Source organism: Vicugna pacos, chromosome 13 (genome assembly GCF_048564905.1).
Source record: "Vicugna pacos chromosome 13, VicPac4, whole genome shotgun sequence".
In the NCBI taxonomy this organism is placed as follows: Eukaryota; Metazoa; Chordata; class Mammalia; order Artiodactyla; family Camelidae; genus Vicugna; species Vicugna pacos.
Window position 1 is genome coordinate 7,678,249 of NC_132999.1, and position 20,028 is coordinate 7,698,276.

A 20,028-nucleotide genomic window follows, 5' to 3' on the forward strand; every position below is an offset into this window, starting at 1 on the left:
GGAGTAAGAGATTAAGAGGTATAAACTAGCATGTATAAAATAAATAAGCCACAATGATATATTATACAACACAGGGAATATAGCCAGTATTTTATAATAGCTATAAATAGAATATAATCCTTAAAAATTATGAATTACTATGTTATGCACCTGAAACTTATATAATATTGTACATCAACTATACCTTAATTTAGAAAGAAAAAAAAAAGAGTAAGAATGGTAAGGCAAAGAGAAAATAAGGATTGGGAAGTAAAAAAGGAGGAAAAGTCAACACAGGCAATTCATGCCTAAATGCATGCTAGCCTTAGATTTGCTTTTAGTCTTTTCTAGGAGCCACGTAAAGAGAGGGGCTGTTCTAAGTTTCCCAGTGGTAGCAAATGCACCATCTGATGACAAGACCAGAGAGAACCCTGACTAAATGGTGAAGCTGGTCAATTCCTTGCCTCCCATCCCCTCTCGACTTCTGGTCCATCCCTCCACCCTGTCTTCTCTACCACTGAAGCTGATACAGTCCAGTTTTGCCTCTGCTACAAAGATGTCCTTCCTTCCTTCCTCTTTTGCCTCAACAACAACAAAACGCCCTCAAAGGCTAGTATCACTTTTTTCTAAACTAAGTTACCTGGTGTGTCTTATACACACTTCCAATGGCTCATTCTGGCAGATTCTTAATAGGAAGGAAGGCATCAAAATCCCCAGAAAGACTTGGGGGAAGTGGAGAGAAAGATCCAAGTGGTCTCAGTAGAGTGTTCCCCATTTCCACTGCCAACGGCTGGAAAACACTGCCTTAAAGCCACTGACAGAATATAACTAAATATAATGAATTAACCCTTCTGAGCCGGGAAAATGACAAACTCAGAAGACAGACAATGTTCTCACTGGGTATAACTAAAACATATTCTTATTTAACAGCTGGGTTCTAATTCAGGCAGTAGTTTACAATTAATTTTTAAAAATACATCCACTTTACTGTAGTCCACAGAAAGAATTTTGGTATTAGAAATTATCCCCTCATGAATACATTGTCCTAATGATATAATAAGCTTGACTTCTCAGGTTATTTGGGGATAACCAGTTTTGTTCTGTTTTGTTTTTACTGGATTTTGTTCAAGAGGAAGGAGGGAGGAGGATAGGGGATGAACATTAATCAAGTACCATCTACGTGTCTGACATCATGAGGACATTTTAATGTTACCCCATTTTAGGGCTAGCGTTCAGCTGGCAAACCCCGGCAATGCTTGCTGGTAGTTTACGGGCAGCATCTGTTCTGACCTATTGGTGCCCAAGCCCAACCATTTACACATTACTAAATATTTTGGTAACCCCTACGTTATTTAATCTACCAAATAAACTTCCAGGGAGACAAGATCACTGGAAGCTAGAGGCAGAGATACTATTCAGGGGCCCCTGGCCCCGACTTTGCCAGTTCCTCCCCACCCCTATCTTGCCCTGAGGAGGTTTTCTTGCTCGTACTCATTTGGTTCTAGAACTGGGAAAGCCTGATGTTTGTCAGCATTTTCTTACATGGAGGTGCCTAGGCCATGAGTATAAATTCTTCTAGAGTGGTGAGTTTGAGTTAAAAAAAATTGTGTTTTTCCACCCTGGCAATAGTGTCCGTGGCAGCTGTGTGGCCCGTAGGGAAGCAGAGGAGGAGAAAAGCCAAGCCAAGGTACGCTGCGTCTGCAGGCACCTGCTCCTGATGCAGGAGGCCACCTGCATCCAGGTGGAATCCACTTGGGTATTCTTGGCTAAACACATTGGGAAATGGCAGCTGTGTGTGTGTGATATCTTCCTGCCCGTCTCTAACCAACCCAAAATGCTGTAATTCCTACAATAAATGAGAAATCACGACAGAGAAAATGTTAACTTGCTTAAGGTGCCTAATGGTAAAAGAACTACTAGAAGATGGGTCTTTCAGATGCTAAAACCTAAATATCTTGTTTCAATTTTCTTTTAGCTGAAAAACCTTTTCTTCTAAAAACAAGCTTATATAGCAGGCCAATATATTAATAAGAAACAAGTATGTCTGCTCTAATTAAAGCAAGATAAAGGCCAAGAGTTCATTTTCAGTTATGCCTTGATCGTTAATTTTAGCAGCTCCTGAAGGACCTCTACAAAACCCAATGTTGTGCTCTTTAGAGTAGAGTTGAAAAAACACTGACTTACAAAATACTGCTACCCTCAGCCCCAGTCCATATTGTTCACCTTGGTAAATAATTCATTTAACAAACATACTGTATAGCTACTGAGTGCCAGACCCTAGGAATACAAAGATAAATAGTGTCTGCCATCAAGATGCTCACAGTCTGAGGGAGGAGGAAAAACAAAACAAAAAAACCCAGAAAAGATAAAATAAAAACAAACAAACACAGCCACTGATCCTGCGCCTTTCTGTATGGCTTCTCAGAGCTGCAAAAGCTAGGGCTGTGTAGCCCTTTAACAGGTGAGAAAACTACAGTCAGAGAAGTTAAGGGGATGCCCTGTCACGCACCCCTTGAGTGAGGAAATAAAGATTATCACCTTGGTCTCCGGGATGCCCAAACCAGGCTCGCTCTTCAGTGGGACGCAGCCCACAATCTGTTGTAAATCTTTAACAAAGTAAGCACATTGCACCATAGATTTAAATTTAAAATGCAAATCACTTAAACAAGGAGGGGGAAAAAGCCCAGAGAAACCTACAGATTAAATCATTAAAGGTTTTATCATAATAATACCACCCTACTCAACCACTATTATTAAATATCCATTATCTCCTTCCCTTCTCAGAGCAGCTCTGTGGGGGTAGGAAGAGCTGCGGATATTATTATTTGGATTTCACAGAAGGGGAAGTAAGATTCTGGGCTATTAATCGAAGGTAACAAGGTAGGGGTGAAATTTACTGGCCTAAGGGAAAGTAACCTTTTTCTGCAGTAACTATCCCTAACTAACTATGAGGCTGTGGGAGAGTCAACTAACCTTTTAAGGCCACAATTTTCTCATCGCAAAAAAAATTAGAGGATCCAGATCTTTCATCTTTAAATGAAGGGCCCTTCGGCTCTGATGTGTGATGAATCTGCAGGTGAGTATATGGCTTGATCAAGAATAGAATCTAACTTCTATTCCGAAGTTTTCTAGGACTTCAGGCTGCTAGCTAATATTTAGCTGTAGGGAAACGTCCTGGTTTCTTGGGCATAAAGTTTGGTTGTAGAAAGAGTTTTATTTTTAATCCAATCTCCTTAAAATTATAATTAGACCACACTGATTGAAAAGTGGGTGAATAGTCCTTGCTGGTTAGAAGCTAGAACCTATACGTAAATTCTCATGGGTAGAGGAAAACTAGGGAAAAATCTAGATGAACATGAAATGAGGGACACAGAGAAGTGACAGCATTTGTGACTGCATTACAGACTTCCTGGCTAGAAGGATGCTTTTCTAGTGCAGACCACAAAGCTATCAGGGCAGCAACACATCTTCGTGTTAGAGATTTTAGTCCTGAAGTATCCACAGAAACTTACCTTCCTCGCAAAGCAAAACAGACAATTTCTGGACCAGCCTTGCTTATAAATTCATTTCCCAGAAGGCAGAGTAAGCAGTAAGGGGAACTTCTACTCTGGACCCTATTCTGACATTCTGACAGAAACCAGTAGGTAAGATGGAGATGATTGGAACCTTGGGGAGAAGCAACCATGCGCTCCTGGAGTTCGACTGAAGCAGTGTTCTGCCAATGCAAACACAAATGATTCTAATGAGCAAGAAAATGGGGAGGAAACTAAAGAAACCAATGTGCTGCACAGAGACCTACTGACAGGCTCCGAATTTCAAACAGCACGTTGCAAAAGATGGTAAAAGGGGACAGCTAATCCCACACAAATATGCGAAGGTAGCATGGACCTATAAAAAACAGCATCAGCAAGACTAAAGCACAAAATGAGCTGTGACTTGTGAAAGATGCTAAAGAGAACCAAAAAGGATCTCCTTAGCATGAAATGAGGAAGGAAATCAACACAAGAGTAGGCCCACTTTTTTTTTTTAAAGTTGAAGTCATAAAATTCATTCATGAAAAAGAGAAAGGAAAGTGTCTTTACTCCTTTATGTTTCTTCCCTGTTGGTTCATTCATATCTCTGCTTACATGTTACCTCTTCAGAGAGAACCCTTAGCACCCTTCCTGAAATAATTCTCTCTGACATTCTCTAACCCTTAAGCTTTCCATCCCTCTAATCACTGACTGCTATTATTTTACTTACTTAGATGATTTCTTTCTCCTGCATTAGAGTGCAAGCTCTGTGAGTGCAGGGACTTTGACTTGTTCAGTACAATATCTTTAGGCCTTGTTTGTACCAAGTATTATTCAATAAACATTTGTTGAATGAGTGAAGTCAGACCACTGGATATTGGCTAAAATTTGAAAGACAAAATAGATAAAGGGGTTAGAATGTAGGTTACATATATTGAATATCTAGTAGGTATCATACCTTCTGTATTTATATGCATTCACTCATTTAATCATCACAGCAACTCTATAAAGCAAGCATTATACAAGGTTGCATAATCTGTCCCAGATCACACAAGGAGAAGTGCAGAGCTAGGATCTGAGCCAAGATAGGTAAGTCCACGGTCTGAGTACTTCACCTGTACGCTATACTGGGAAACCCTGACTAGTCTAGCTGACAGTATGTCTCTTGGCCTCTGTGAATTATTACCAGACACCTTCTAAATGAGATGGAGTATTTAGCTGATTACCTTTGAGAAATAGAGTAGAAAGGATAAGGGAAGAATACTTTAAGTTAAAAAAAAATGGCAGAATCTGCAAAGTTCAGAGCCATGAAACTTACACTGAATGGCAGGAGAACAGCCTAGATTATACTTAAAAAAGACAATTTTGTCAGTATTTTTTAAAAAAAGTGATTGTTGGGGAAAAGTGTAAATTCTACAAGAATAAGCTGTTCAGCCCAATCCTGGATGTTTTCTTCTGTGAAGTTAATAAACCAGTACATCAAGGCACTAGATGTCGATATCTAGATTCTAGCAAGTCACTTAATAAGGTCTTTCTTTCTATCCTTGTGGACCAGATAGACAAACACATGTTTAGCGCTAGTACTATTATGTCTTTTCATACTTGGCTGAATGACTGCACCCGATGGCAATTGTAGTGAATCTGTGTCAGCCTGGAGGAAGGTTTGTCAAATGGTACACCACAGGTCATTGTCTCTGGCCTTGCCTTATGTGAACGTACTTATCAATGACTGAGTAAAACTATGAGAAGGAATACCTATCAATCAATTACATGAGATTGGAAAAGTGAGAAAATACATTGGATTACAAGATCAGAATCTAAAGGTTCTTAGAAACTAAAAGATGAACACAGTCTAACAATACATAATTTGGTTGAAATAATTGTGATGTCCTGCCTTGGGACCAAAGCACCGACTGCCTAAATTCAATCTGAGGAATATGTGACTTAGAAACAGTATCCCTGGGAAAAAAAGAGGAGCTTTACTTAGCACTGAATCAATAGTATAAAATGGTTACAAGAAGGATGAGGAATCGGAGGAGCAAAAGGAAGAAGAGAGGAAGAAGGAGAAGAAGGAGATGAAGAAGAAATACTTTGGCCGCACTGGTAAATTTAGGATGTGCATAGACTAATGGGGGATATAATCTGACTCTAATTTCGAGCTGTTCAGGTTACCATGCTCAGTTCTGAGAGCAACATTTTAGGGAAGATATGAATGGAAAGATTAAATAACTTCCAGTATTTAGCATCCTGCATGATAAGGGGACTTAAAACCATCTCATATGAGAAAGGACTGAAAGAACTGGGGAACCTTTAGCCTGAACGTTGTGTATTTGATAGTTATCTCAGAATAGCATCACCATAATAATAATTTGAATCATTATTCATCATTTATTATTCACTAGGCAGTAAGCTAAACATTTTACATTAATTAATGCTGGCCACAACCCCAAGAAGTGGGTTCTAGTTATAGATTAGAAAGTTGAGGAGATTTAGTAACACATCTGAGGCAATAAATGCTAGCAAGTGGTAGTGCTTGAATTTGAACACAGGTCTATCTTCCTTCAATGCTGCCCACTTATCCTCTACAGCAGATTGTCCCCCAGTAGATAGAAATTAAATTGTATTATGTATGTGTGTATGTTTACATATGATAAAATTATGTGAAATAACAGAGTATCAAAACTATTTAGGGTAAAATAAATACTGGAACTAGATATATCAAAATTTAAAATGTGGTTGTTTTCAGTACTGGGAATGTGGCTAGTTCCTTCTTTTATCTAGTTCTTAAATTATCCAGATCTTCTTTAGTAAGCCTATCCTAATTTCATAAAATATCACCTATATTTTTTGAATTAAAAAACTATTAAATTATTATGTGAAAGAGGGATTAGCTTTGTCCCACATGGCCCAAAGAGACTGACTTAAGATGCTGCAAGATACAATGAAGCCTATTTCAGTTTAAAAACAGAACCTCTTGCAGTCAAAACTTTTCAAAGATGTAATATCTTGATAGAAGAAACAGTGATTTTCCTGTTCATGGAGATGCTAATCCAAATCTGGAAACACTAAACTTTTATTGTTCTATGTGGTTAAAATGATAATCCAAAGGATCCAATAAGGTTAAAAATATAAACCAGGAAAAAATAAGCCAAGGACTAGGTAGCTGGTTAGTATATTAGTTTATACTGAGGACTTTGAGCCTGCGTAAGGGGCCTTATTTTATAAGTACTTTTAATAAAATATTTGCATAATGAATACATAAATGTGTACATTAAGAATAGGAAAAATAGACCATGGATAATATTTAGTTTTTGCACCAGCCTTTTTATAACATATATACAAGTAGCAAAGACTGTCAAAGAGGTCACGCTCACTGGTTCATTCAAGTGCCAAGGTTCTCCTGGCTGTTGTCATCTGAGCACAGAATAAGTGGTCCCTCCCTCCAGGAAGCATCATTTGGGCATGACCGCTTCTCACACACTCTAGCTCTCTGCCTTCATTCCAAGCTCCTGTTGTCATCCCACCTTTTTTCTTTTTAAAACCAGGACTTCTATTAACTAAACCAAAAACTCCACAAAATCAGGAGTCATGTCTCTTTTGATCCTTCTATATTATATAATGTTTCTTATAATAGATTCAAAACAAATATCAATAGGATTGATCAGTTTGGCAGATATATTCATCAAGTTTTCCTTTTGTTATCTAAGTATGGTGAGAAAGAGGGCTTTTGATTTCAAGTACAGACTAACAGCGGAGCTTATCTCTAAGGACTGCCATTATTATCTTTTTCCTAGAGTCATGTTTCCTGTCTATGAGTACATACAAAGACCCACTGCTTTAGTCTTGAAGCTGGTTTTTATTTAAGTAAGAACAGTAATGTGATTTCTCTTTTCAGAGTATAAAGTTGTCAGTTTTTACCATATGATAAGTGTGTAAATTAAGTTTATAATATGGAGAGCTGGAGTAGAATTTGAGACATTACTTCCTCCTTTTCCAAGGTGAACTCTTAAACTCACTTTCGATTGTGGGCCTTCCATACAGTTTGTATCAATATGAATAGGGCCAGGCCACGAAACAACTACAAGAGAACTGAATGTTTCTGCCAGTTCTTTCATATAGTTGGAGGCAGTAGCGAAGAGAACATCCTAGTGTGGAACCTGCTTAATCAGTTTCAGTGAACAAATCACATAAGCTTCATTTATTTTTACTATTATTAAGGTATCTTTATGACATTTTTGTAGCTTCTCAGGAGATGGATGTAACCTACAATAGATATAGGCCTTCAACAGGAAAATTCTAGAAATATATCACTAATTAATTAGATTTATTACTCAAAAAACACTGTGATAACAGAAGGCACAATAAGACAGAAGACCAAGGCAGGAAGTTTGGGGGAAGCTGTCACATGATCATTAATAAAAAGAGGGGCAAACCAAAGTAGCAGTTGTCCATTACTTAGAAGATCAGCTTAGGAACATATTAAAAATACCAATTTCTAGCTCACAAGCCTGTAGATTCTGATTCAACAGATAGGGTCTGGGGCTCAAAAATCTATGCCACCTAGAGTTCTGATGCACAGCCAGGTCTAGGAACCACTGACTATACACAGCGTAAGGAGAGACTACAGAGCGGACTTTGTCCTCAACAAATTCACAGTCTAGTGGGTTTGCTAGCATGCCTATGAATGCTTGAATTAGAATGATGAGGAGCTGATGGTTATTAGAATATTTCAAATGAGAGAGTCAAAGCATAAATTTAAGGTAGTAATAGTGGAAATAAAGTAGAGGATACATTTGATGGTAGATGTGACAGACAGGGTTATTTCTTCTGAGAACTTGTACCCTGGCTTATAGAGGACCACCTTCTCTCTGTGTCTTCATGTCATTTTCCTCTGTATGTGCCTGGATCCTAATCTCTTCTTAAAAGGACACTAGTCATATTGCGTTAGGGGCCACCCCTAATGACTTTATTTAACCTTAATAACTTCTCCAAAGACTATCTGCAAATATAGTCCTATTTCACTAGGGGTTTGGACTTCAACACATAAATTTTGAGGGGGATAAAATTCAGCCCTTAACACCTAACTAGAAAATAAAAGACCAGCCAGGTCCTTAACATAGCACAAAATGCTCAATAATTTTTACACTCTTCCCTCACATTTCAGTCCTTCAGGCCATGTAAAATTGAAAGTAGAAAGTAACTGGAAAATAATACTACATCCAGAAAGGGCTTCTTGATGGACTCCGTCTAGACACTAGAAGTTTAATCATCAAAATACTACTGGTTCTAAACCTTGTCATAGGGAATAATCTTACTTCGACTTGCCTCAGGAATAAATTAGAGGGGAGAGGTTTAGGCAGGGCTTCAAAAGAGCTCACCCAGGAGCTCTTCCCAACTCTCTTACCTTATGGTGGAAATGGTATTAAAGGTATTATTCATCCATTGCCTCTTATGACTTCCAGCATGCAGGAAAACCACCTCAGAATTTAATTTTCTTTATATAAGGGTATCAGGAATGTTTTGGTTGCAAGTTACAGAAATAAATCAAATAAGCTTCAGCAAAGGCAATTTATTGGTTCTTGGATCCCTGGAAAGCTTAATAACTGGAATTAAAGCTCAGAATCAGTCTTCCTTGGGATTCATCAACCAGTATATTCTCTCTGTGCCTAAGAGTTTGCTCTGTGATTCCAGTTTATAAAATTGCAAGGATGGATTATGACTGGCTCAGCTTTGGCCAAGTGCCCAGCATTAAGGTCAATCAGGGGTTCAAGGTCAAGTCAGAACACAAATTCTTTTAAATGTAAAGATATTTGAAAGTTCATGAGATTTTGGGGGAAAATACGCTGCACAAATAAGAGATACTCTAATAATTTATAATATATTTATCATTCTGAGCATTTAGCTAAATAGAATCTGTCTAAAATAATATTAAAGTTTTAAAAAGATCTATATGATAGTCATCAATATATATTTTGGTATTTTTAGTTTAATACAATATTTATGATTGTACTTGTTTGTTTAAAGAGTAAAGAATCTATTCTTATTTCTGCTTTTATTTTTTTTGTTCACTGCAGTTCTTGTAACTTGAAAGACAAATGTTGAGATCAAATTCCATTTCAGGGTAACTAGGTTTAGCTTACAAGTTAAACTTGATTACATTATCAATTTCTAACTTTATAGAAAAGAAGGGCTTACGTGTTATTTATTAGGAAATTAGATGTTGAAAATATCTATTTTTGGATATAGTTTTATGTACAACAAGGAATGAGAATAAAAGAGAAGAGGATAAAAAATAACGAAAATGGCAATTTCAATATTTGAAGACTGTGTGTGTCTGATTCTGCTTTTTATCTTTTTTTAACCTGATTTCTGCTTATTTATTCTTTGAATTTTTTTGTTTGCTTTTGATATTTGTTTGTTTGTTTGTTTTACAGTGTGTTTGTGATTTCTGATTTTGGACTTATACTCATGCAATCGTATCTGTCAAAATTCTTGGAGGGATGGAATAAAGCTGGGTTCTCCAGAGAGGATATTATTTTGATTCTGCCAGGCACAAAAGGCACAACTAGGCACAACTAAATTCTTGTCTTGGAGTCTTTAGACCACCGAAATTATAAAATTTTAGCTGAAAACACAGCAATGTCAGTTTATGATTATGAATTTTCAAGAGAGAATTTTTTGCTCTTTAGTTATGCATTTAAGACTTGCAGTTTTCCTGGAAGTCCTCTACGGGATGGATTTATTTATAGCAGGTTAATGATGAGGCTATATCCGTTTTGCATTCCAGCACTAAACCCTGGGCTTGTCACTTTTCCCCTGTGCCAGCAAAGACGTGAAAAGTGAAATTCATTTTCACCCCATTCAGTAAGTGTCCTTAGGGTGAGAGATACTTCAGTTCTTAGCAACCCTTTGTGAGAAAAACATATTTTCCTCTAAATTAATGTAGGTAGGAAAAATCACTTGATAAAATTCAACATCCATCAAAGATTAAAAGGAAAAAACAAAGCAAACCAAACATGAAAGGAAAATTTCTTAACTTGATAAAGGATATCTACAAAAACCTACAACTTAATGCTGAAATGTTCAAAACACTTTCTTTTAAAAATCAGGAAAAGCCAAAATTGTCCACTATCACAATTTCTATATAATATTGTACTAGAGATCTCGATGGTGACATATACAAGGAAAAAAATCAAAGTATAGGAATTGAAAAGGAAGAAATAAAACTGGCATTACTCACAGAAGTTAGACTGTTTACATAGGAAATCCAAGAGAAAATACAGATAAAATATGAGAATTAATAAGAAAGTTTAGATGTTTATTGGATAAAAAAATATATATAAAATTATTTTTATTTCCACATTCCTGGAATAAATTTTAGAAATTATCAGTACACAAAAGAAATTATTAAAAGATATAATTTTAAAATACTTTATTAAAAATATTTAGTGATAAACACAGCAAATTTATGGGAGAAAGAAAATCTTTTTGAAAAATATTATAGAAAATCTAAACAAATGAAAAAGTAAACCATATCCTTGGACTGGAACACTAAAAGTTATAATAAAAGTATCAGTCCCCTTCAGATTGATCTGTAGGTTCCAACAAATTTCAGTCAAGTTTTTTGTGTGTGTAGGAAGTGGCTTTGGCAAGCTTTTTCCAAGACTTATATAGAAAACTAAAGGGCCACAGGAGCCAAGACATTCTTGGAGAAAAACAAATAGAAGAACTTACCAAATTTTTACAGTCATTAAAAAATTCTAAGAATTTTAGCAATGTAATATTGGTAAAGAGTTAGAGTAAAACAGAGAGCCAAAAATTAGATTATAAATACAGTATATGGAAACTTGATTCATGAAAAGGCTAGCTTTGAGATCAGTGGGGAAAACAAACTATTCACTACATGGTGCTAAGACTATAGTTTCTATTTTTTAAAATTTATTTCTACCTGACATTATACAGAAAAATTTTCAAATGGATTAAAGATTTAAGTGTAAAAAGCAAAATGTAAAGACACTTAGAAGATAAAGGATAGGACTTCTTAAGAGGGAAATGTAAAATATAAGCAAAACAAGAATGTTTGCTAAGTTTTAACTGCGTTAAGATAGAGAATTCTGCTCATAAAAGGGCACCTTAAAGAAGTGAAAAGACAATTCCTGAACTAGAAAAAGACATTTGTCACACAAATGAAGAACAATGGATTAGTGTATATACTGCCTAAAATTCAATTTTTAAAATTGTTTAAAAGGAATCAGTACCTCATCAAATAGGAAACCCTAATTTTCAATAACATGAGAAAAGATACACAATCTCATTAGTAACCAAGGAATTGAAAATTGAAACTATGAGTTTTTATTTCACAATCACAAAGTTGATAAAAAATGGTAAAGTAACTGACAACATTCAGTGCTAACAAGAATGCAGATCTATCAGAACATTGATCTTTATACTCCTGGTAGGAGTGTAAAATTGATACTTTGAACAACAGTTAGGAATTATCTAATACATTTGAAATTTTCCATACTCTATGACTGAGCAATTTCATTTTCAAGCATATACTCTAGAGTAAAGTTTCTCAACTTTGTACTATTGGCATTTTAGTTCAGTTAATTCTTTGTTGTATGGGCTCTCCTATGCCTTAGAGGATGTTTAGAGCATTCCTGGCCTCTACCTACAAGAAACCAGTAGCATTCCCCAAGTTATGATAACCAAAAACGTTTCCACACATTACCAAATATTCCATGGGGGCAAAAATCACTCCAGATTAAGAACCACTTGCCCTAGAGAAATTTTTGTACATATACATTTATACATGTTCAAGAGTGTACATAGTAGCATCATACATAGTAGCAAAAAACAAAAACAAAGAACTGAAGCAATGCAAATATCCATCAACATTAAAGAAGACAAATTATGTCACAAAATGGACTGTACAACAGTATAAACTAATGAATTATAATTATGTGCAGCTAATGGTTGAAACTCAAGAACTTACTGTTGAATGGAAAAGTCACTTTCATTTATATATTACTGCAAACATGCAAACCAAACAATAGTATGTCTAAGAATGCAAATACATGAGACAAAATTACAAGGAAAAGCAAGGGATAGAAAAAATTCAGAATAAATTTTGGGCTCCATGATTTGTTATTTCTTTTTCTGTATTTGGAATTTTACTTTTTAGCTACTAAATATTAAAAAATATTTTTTTAAGGGAGCAAGTATTTTAATCTTATGAACGGTAAAACAATTCAGTAACACACCAGAGATGTCTTTTTATTTATTTAACAATTCTGATTTATACATTCGATGGTATATTTGTATGTCTGAAATAATTTAAAAAGCCAATTTAGAATATTGCTCAGAAAAATTTGGTGGTTAAAACAAAATGGATTAACCGCTCATCAAGAAAGACATTCTGTCTTCATAGAATACTAATAGATAACATATTCAACTAACTGCTTTAAAAGCAGGGCTTTCTTTTTTTTTTTTTAGTTCTTAAACAGGATAATCTAGTGGCAGTAATCAGTGCATAGAATGAACTCCCTCTTGTAAAAAGCCCATCAATTGTTTTTTCTAATTAAGATGAATATTATTCCTGTGAAATGAACCAAAAAGTTGTTTGAAACCGGAAATCCCAAAAGAGGATCTATAATCTGCAAGAATAACTGCATGAAATTTTAATTGAAAGAAAAGGAGAGGACTGTTTTTATCTTTGCTTTTTTCAAAATCTTAAAAGTAATCAACCTGTTGGCCAATTAATAATGCTTTAATATTACTATCATCTAACCTAAAAATTGACATTCGGTGTATTGGAAACTGTTGTGAAATTTTAAAAGATAAATGGCAAAATGACTACTGGCTGTAGTTAAATTCAGTATGGAACTTTTATCATAAGTAAAATAAAGTTACAAATTTTTATCCATGTTCTCAGAAATAAAGTATACTTTATTGTTGATTGAAGACTAGATGCTGTGATTAGTCACAGAAACATGCAATCAATCTTTGTTCATTGGGAATGAGAAGGAAGATCTATTTTGTTGAAATGTAGATTCATTACACTGAGAAATTTGTTTTATTTAAATGGTTGGAATTTATCTCTAATCTACTAAATCATTTTAGTAATGCTGAAGAAATATTGTTTTAAAGTTCAGATGTAACAGATACAAGTGAACAAAATACATATCTGCATTTCAATTCAGTTCATGTAGTAATTCTGAACTGTGGCTGCTGCTTAAATTGCACACTTATAAATCAGAAAGAAACAGTTTGAATAAGCAAGTGTTTTATTTATCCAATAATTTGTTACATTGACCCTGCTCTTGATCATGGACAGGAGGTTAATTTCGCTTATTTTCTTTCTAAAAATGTCATGACATGTTAGTTGTACTAAAGATGTTACAGAGTGGATGCAAAAAAATATATATAAATTCCCCAATCTTTCAGATTAGCATCTTGGCAGCATAAACCTATTGGAAATATAATATATATTTCCATATACAAATGGGTGTGAATTTGGCTCCCCATTCTTTAGAATAGGCTGGTGCTAGATCTTCTCTCCCACACTGTGTACAGTATTACCTCATTCAAAGCAAAGTGAGAAAATTCAGGTTAAAATTTTAGGTACATTTTAAATAGATGAGTATGGAAAGAATATCATCAAAATACACAATATATAATCCCTCATTTATAGACTATAAATTGGATCAATATAAGTGAATTTTGCAAATGAATGAAATTTACCCTTTTAATCATTAAAACCTTTTTAATTTTAACAACTCTCACAATGCTATCTTATACTCTATGTAGTAAGTTTAAAGATATATAATTTCATTGCAAAATTCTAGGGCTAGAAAGGAATTTTAGATTTTATTAAAAACCTTCCGGTATAACTGTTTGATTTAACGGATCAGGAATTTTAAAACCCAAGTGTATGATATATCTTACTCAATATCACAGAACTAGTCTTTGGTTCCTCAATTCTTACTGCTGGTGAGTAGATGCAAAAAGCCTCTAGCTTCTCAGTGTGCTCTCTCCTCATTCCTCCTAGCTTTGATAGTATCCCTTCCAGTTTGTGAGCTAGACAGTCAGAGAACCAGTTCTGTCATAGTTTTATGTAAACTGGGAGCAAGTGAGATGGAAGTGAGGCTCTGGGAAGCACTGAGGCGAACTTATTAGATACTTGCTTGAGCACCTCACCCACCCCCAAAATGTCTTCTAAAATTGTTGGCTTATTTCTAGACAAGTTGCTGGAGATGTGAGATAGAACTACAGTTTATATTTTAATGTTGAATTTTCACTGTATAATGAATTACCTTTGAGATGAAATCCTTAATCTCAAAACTAAGCTGTGCTATTTATCATGTTTACTATTAATATATGATTCAACATTATTTTAGGTTAAAAGCAACTCTTCTGCTAACATACTTGCCTAGTTGTCTTACTATACTTTGTCTTCTTTTAATCTTGGACCTTACAATAATTCTGCACATTAACGTTTGAAAATGACAATTGATTGTAGATGGATAAATTACACAGTAGATTTTAGATCAAAGTTTTCTGCTACCATTAAGTAATATGATCTACTGACAAAGTGTGAGTTTATTTTAAAAGTTTAACTTTCATGTTTTAGCCTTTTCCTAGCTAGACTTTTCTTCTTCTGAAAAAAGTTCATAAAATATCAAATTCTAATATACTAAAAACCAGTGTGAGGTTGCAGATCCTTTTATTTCAGTTTAAAAATGTTTATTTTTTTCACACATATGCATGAATTCTAGGAGTGCTTTTGCATTAGAATAAAATTAATAAAACCAATAGCTTCAACTTCATTTTAAATCCTTCATTGTTTTACTGTACAATTTTACCCAATTAATCTTTAATTTATATATTTAGTTCCTTATGGGATTAGGAGGAAGGTTTTTGTTTTCTTTTTTAATTGTATAGTATCATTTTGGTTATAAAATTGGCACAAAGAGGTTTTTAATCAATTTTATATACACGTATTTCATTAATAATAATATGCTACTTGGAATAGTCTATTCAAATAATGCTTTTATTCTGATAAGAATAATACATACTCATTATAGAAAATTCAGAAAATGAAGAAGAAATGCAGATTATTAAACTTTCCACATTCCCACTCTTTGTGCACCTTTTGTGAGTTTTTTTTCCACGCCTACAATTTGATCCCAATTCTCTTTGCCCTTGCTACAAAGCACAAATGCACACAACATATAATGTACTTATAATGTGCTCTGCTTTTTCACTTAACATAGCACTTTCTGATGATTGGTTTATTTCAAGGTGATTTTTTTCGACAGTGAGAAATTTCTTCTTTTTATAGGGAATATGCAAGAACCACTGGAGAGGGGAACTTCATAGTAGACAGTAATAACTTGCTGAGAAATATCATTTCACATTGACTGTTCTCATTCAATAAGATTGATTTTTATTGTTATTGGAACTGTAAAGAGGCTACGATTAAGCCTAAAACTAAATATTACCTTTTTAAGTCATAAAACTTAAAGACAACAAAACTATGTGTTTAAACAAAATCATGCAGTAGCTAGCTTGCCTAGGAGAAGTTATGATATATGCTCCTAGAAAACAAACATTTTTAAATTCACAGATGCTGCAAAGCCCTGGTCAAACATAAATTACAATCAGTTTTTATGTAACAGTAAAAATTCCAAAGGACTCTTACGCACCCACTCTCAATATGTATCACAGATATGCTTTCTCTTTCTGCTCATAGAGTGTAAACCACATTTATTTCTATACCTGTGTATATTTTAAAATAAATTACCCGAGAAAACAAAATGTGGAATGAACTATGTTCTAATACAATCCAACAGAGAAAGCAAAAATCTTATATTCCCTCTGAAAAGCCTGCAGCACATTTGGTGAGAATTTTGGAATGCTTATAGAATTTGAATACAGTATCCATTTATTTCAAGAGTATATGCTACCTTATAATTATCAGGTCATTCAATACATTTAGCAAATGATACTCCACTTTTATTATAAAAATTCACTTTTTCTTGTTTGCATTCAGTACTATCAAATAAAGAAAGAGCTCTTTACTTACCATTCTGGGAAAGATGAAATTCATCATTGTGCCATAAATACCCTGGAAAGTAAAGAAAATATTATTATTTATTATACCTCCACCCACAGGGATCCTAACTGCCAAATGCAATGCATCAGCAGCAAAACTAAAGTGAAGTAAATCTACTGCAGAAAACACAGATCGGTGTTTTAAGAATTTTTGAACGTGTATTACGTGCCTTTGGACAGCGCTACTTTAGGATTAAACAATTGTGATAAGTACTTTCAAAGTCAGGAGTAAGACATTTTATTTTCCCCAAACATATATTATTGGATTAAGAGAATATTGCCAGAAGGTTTTTTTCTCTTTCTCCCTTTTAGCTCAGATGAATTTTTCACTGATACAGATTGGACAGCTATACCTAAAACTCTTTAAGGAAAAAGTGAGGGGCATTTTCCTTTCTTGAAGTCAGCATTCATGACCATTACATCTATTTACATGTAAATAAATTTCCTTTTTGGACCTTGAACTGAAAATCTGATGTAGGAGCTGAGAAACTGAATTAGGTGTCCAAGCTCCTACTTTACCACACTAAATAAATGATAATAAAGAACTATTCACTTTCTTATTGTTTTCTGTTGATTAAAAACAAGGTTTTAATTGTATCACATGATAAGAATTAGAACAAATTTTTATTTTGAAAAGGTATGTATGTTCTTGAATTTACTGTGTCCTTTAAAATTTTTAAATTGACTTTCATATTTAATAATTAGTATGAAATAACTTTTCTTACTGTCAATAGTTCTAATAGAAAGGAACATGTCAGGATATAAGAAAATGTGCTTTTCTTGTATCTTGATAAATAATGTTACTATATATTGGTCATTTTCTGTTCCTTTATGTTTTTGTAAGAATCATAAACTTAATCTAGAGAAAAATACACTGAGTTCATCTCCCTCTGCCAAAACTAGATGATTGCTAAAGAAATTTTAATAGGTAACATATGCAGAAAAGGGATTTATTTGAATTTTTGGATAATGACATTTCAGATCCTTCATTGTTATTTTTGAATAAAGTAATCTTGAATAAAAATTATGTGTTAGTATAACTTGAAATCAGTATTTCCAAGAAATATGATGTTTCAGTAAATGAAAAATTGTTAAAATTTCAAAGGACTGATATTGACAAAATTTACTGACTTTTTGCTGGAGAATAAAATTTAAGACTTGAAAAGTGTCCTACCTAGATTTTCACACAGAAAATATCTTATTTTTTGACATTTTTAATCTTAAAGAAACTTTTGGGTAGTAAATATGGCATTCTGTAATGATGGAGGATTTCTCCCCATGAACATAGCTTTTTTTTAAGGAAATTGTTTTTCATATTTAATCATAAATATTAGTAATTTACTTCAGATTTTTTGTGCTTATCGATTTTTAATGAAATATTTTAATGGAAAAACTTTAGGCTTAGAAATACTACTTAGTGTGTAGTACTTATTTCTGAAGAATTAACAATATAATTTTTCATATTATAGCTCATATTTACAATTTCTACACTGCTTAAAAAAAAAATCAAAGTATTTTTAAGCGTCAGCTCCTGAAGAGGGCAGCACGTTCTAGATATTATTGAATTTCAAGCTCAAATATGACAGCTTTGGCTTTAGTATACTTTTTTTTTAAGAACTAGAGGGAAAAAAAATGGATATTTTTTATAGATGTCTGCTCCCATGATACAATAAGCCAGCAGAAATTCTAGGCAGCTGCAGACCAAGGTCAAAACTGTATTTGATTATTACAAGAGAACATTCAAATTAGACACCTAAAGCAATGTATTTAGAAAGGGAACAACAAAATACTAGTAAGGAGACTTTCCATGAGGAATGTGTTTTATCTTAATACTGTAGATAACTTTTCCTATTGGCAGTGCATTGACTGTCAAAACTACTAAAGGGGTTAGATTTAATTATCTCACTTCTTGCACATTTCATCTCAATTGCTATGGCAACATTCAGTTGCCTCAGCAGCGATGCACACTTTAATCAGATAGTTCCTCCTCATTTCTCTATGAGCCAAAACTGTGTAGTCAAATTTACAGCCAAGTCCTGATAAATCTGATAACACTTCTTACAATTTAACGGGCAACTTGCCTCCACCCACACAAATAAATATTTTCAGAGAGGTCTGTAACTATTGGACAAGTGTAAGACTAGATAAGAACATACACTTAGATTTTCCTACTTTGATTTTTTTTCTATTTCTGTCACTATTCTTTATTAGAAGTTTTTCACGAATTCGAAACTCACTCCAGCAAGTCGCTACCATGGGTCACCTGACCTCAGTAGGAGAGGCGATGAGTAAAGGGAACCACCTCCAACATTCAAATGTCAACCCTCCTCAAGAGCCTACTGAATTATTTACCTTTTATCTGAACATACTTTGAATTGGTACATCAAGGAGCCTTTTTCTGTTTCTTGAAAGCAGGTAAGAGAAGGAAGGAAAATAATTCAAGGCAAAGCAAAACCTGATACAGGAAAAAAACTGCAGAATATCAGACTTAAATGGGGGGCCAAGCATGAAGAAGACTTGGTTAAGCTTCAGTAACACAGCAATTTGAATGAGAAGGGATAAGCCCGGTGCCTTAAATTGTTGATGTCACTCGGGTGAGCATTAACCATTTATGTTGTTCGACAAATATCCCTTTAACATTTCGCAAAGGACTAGGGAAACCTTTGTGGGCATATAAGGAATATTCAAACTGTCTTCAAGTCTGATTTAAAGTGTTAGCTTACTGTATTTTTGTAAATGTTTGGAATTTTGCAAAATAGTAACTATATTTTAGTTTGATACTGTGTAATAAAAATTATTTTGAATGTAATTAAGAAGTAAAGTGATCCTAACAATTTTAGTGGCTGCTAAAATTTGTATTTAGATAGTAAGCATTTTATCTTGAAGTTGTGATAGTTCTCTGGCGAGAAATTCTACACCAGTAGCTGACAGTAGTATTTCAGCATGAGTTTTCAGTCACTACTTAGCAGTGTCTAGTAAAATTTTCATTAACTGAGGCAACCAAAAAGAGGCTTTTCTGTAGCTGAGTCTGCAAGTCCAACATTTTAATAGAAATTTTTAGATTGCATCTTATGTATTACAGACTACTAAACATAGCATTCAATCAAAACTTAACCAAACATCAAAAATATTACTTAAAATATAGGTCATATATTTTGAACTCCAATTGAGCTGATTATTAGCAGCTTATGTTCCAAATGTGGTTATTGAAAAATTAACTTGTCATTAATGATGAAGTCTAGAAGCCATATAACCTTAGGAATAGCTGAAGGAATAGGAGATGTTTAATTAAGAAGAGAAACTTATACAGGAGGGGAAGCATGGACCCTATCTTGAAATATTTGAAGGCCTTATATAAAGGAGTCAGTGAGTGTCTTAGAAAACTAAGACAAATGATAGACGTTCCAGAAAAGTAGATTCC

General features: G+C 34.1%; 1 protein-coding gene across 6 annotated transcripts in view; it reads right to left on the minus strand.

Moving 5' to 3' along the window:
- The window catches only part of ADGRL2 (adhesion G protein-coupled receptor L2), a 461,330-nt gene that overhangs the window by 191,231 nt on the left and 250,071 nt on the right, over positions 1 to 20,028 (minus strand). For all 6 annotated transcript variants that reach the window (XM_072974126.1, XM_015240691.3, XM_072974136.1 and 3 more), the window contains one exon: positions 16,579 to 16,620. The gene's annotated coding sequence lies outside the window, so the exon portion shown is untranslated. The remainder of the gene's footprint in view (positions 1 to 16,578; positions 16,621 to 20,028) is intronic.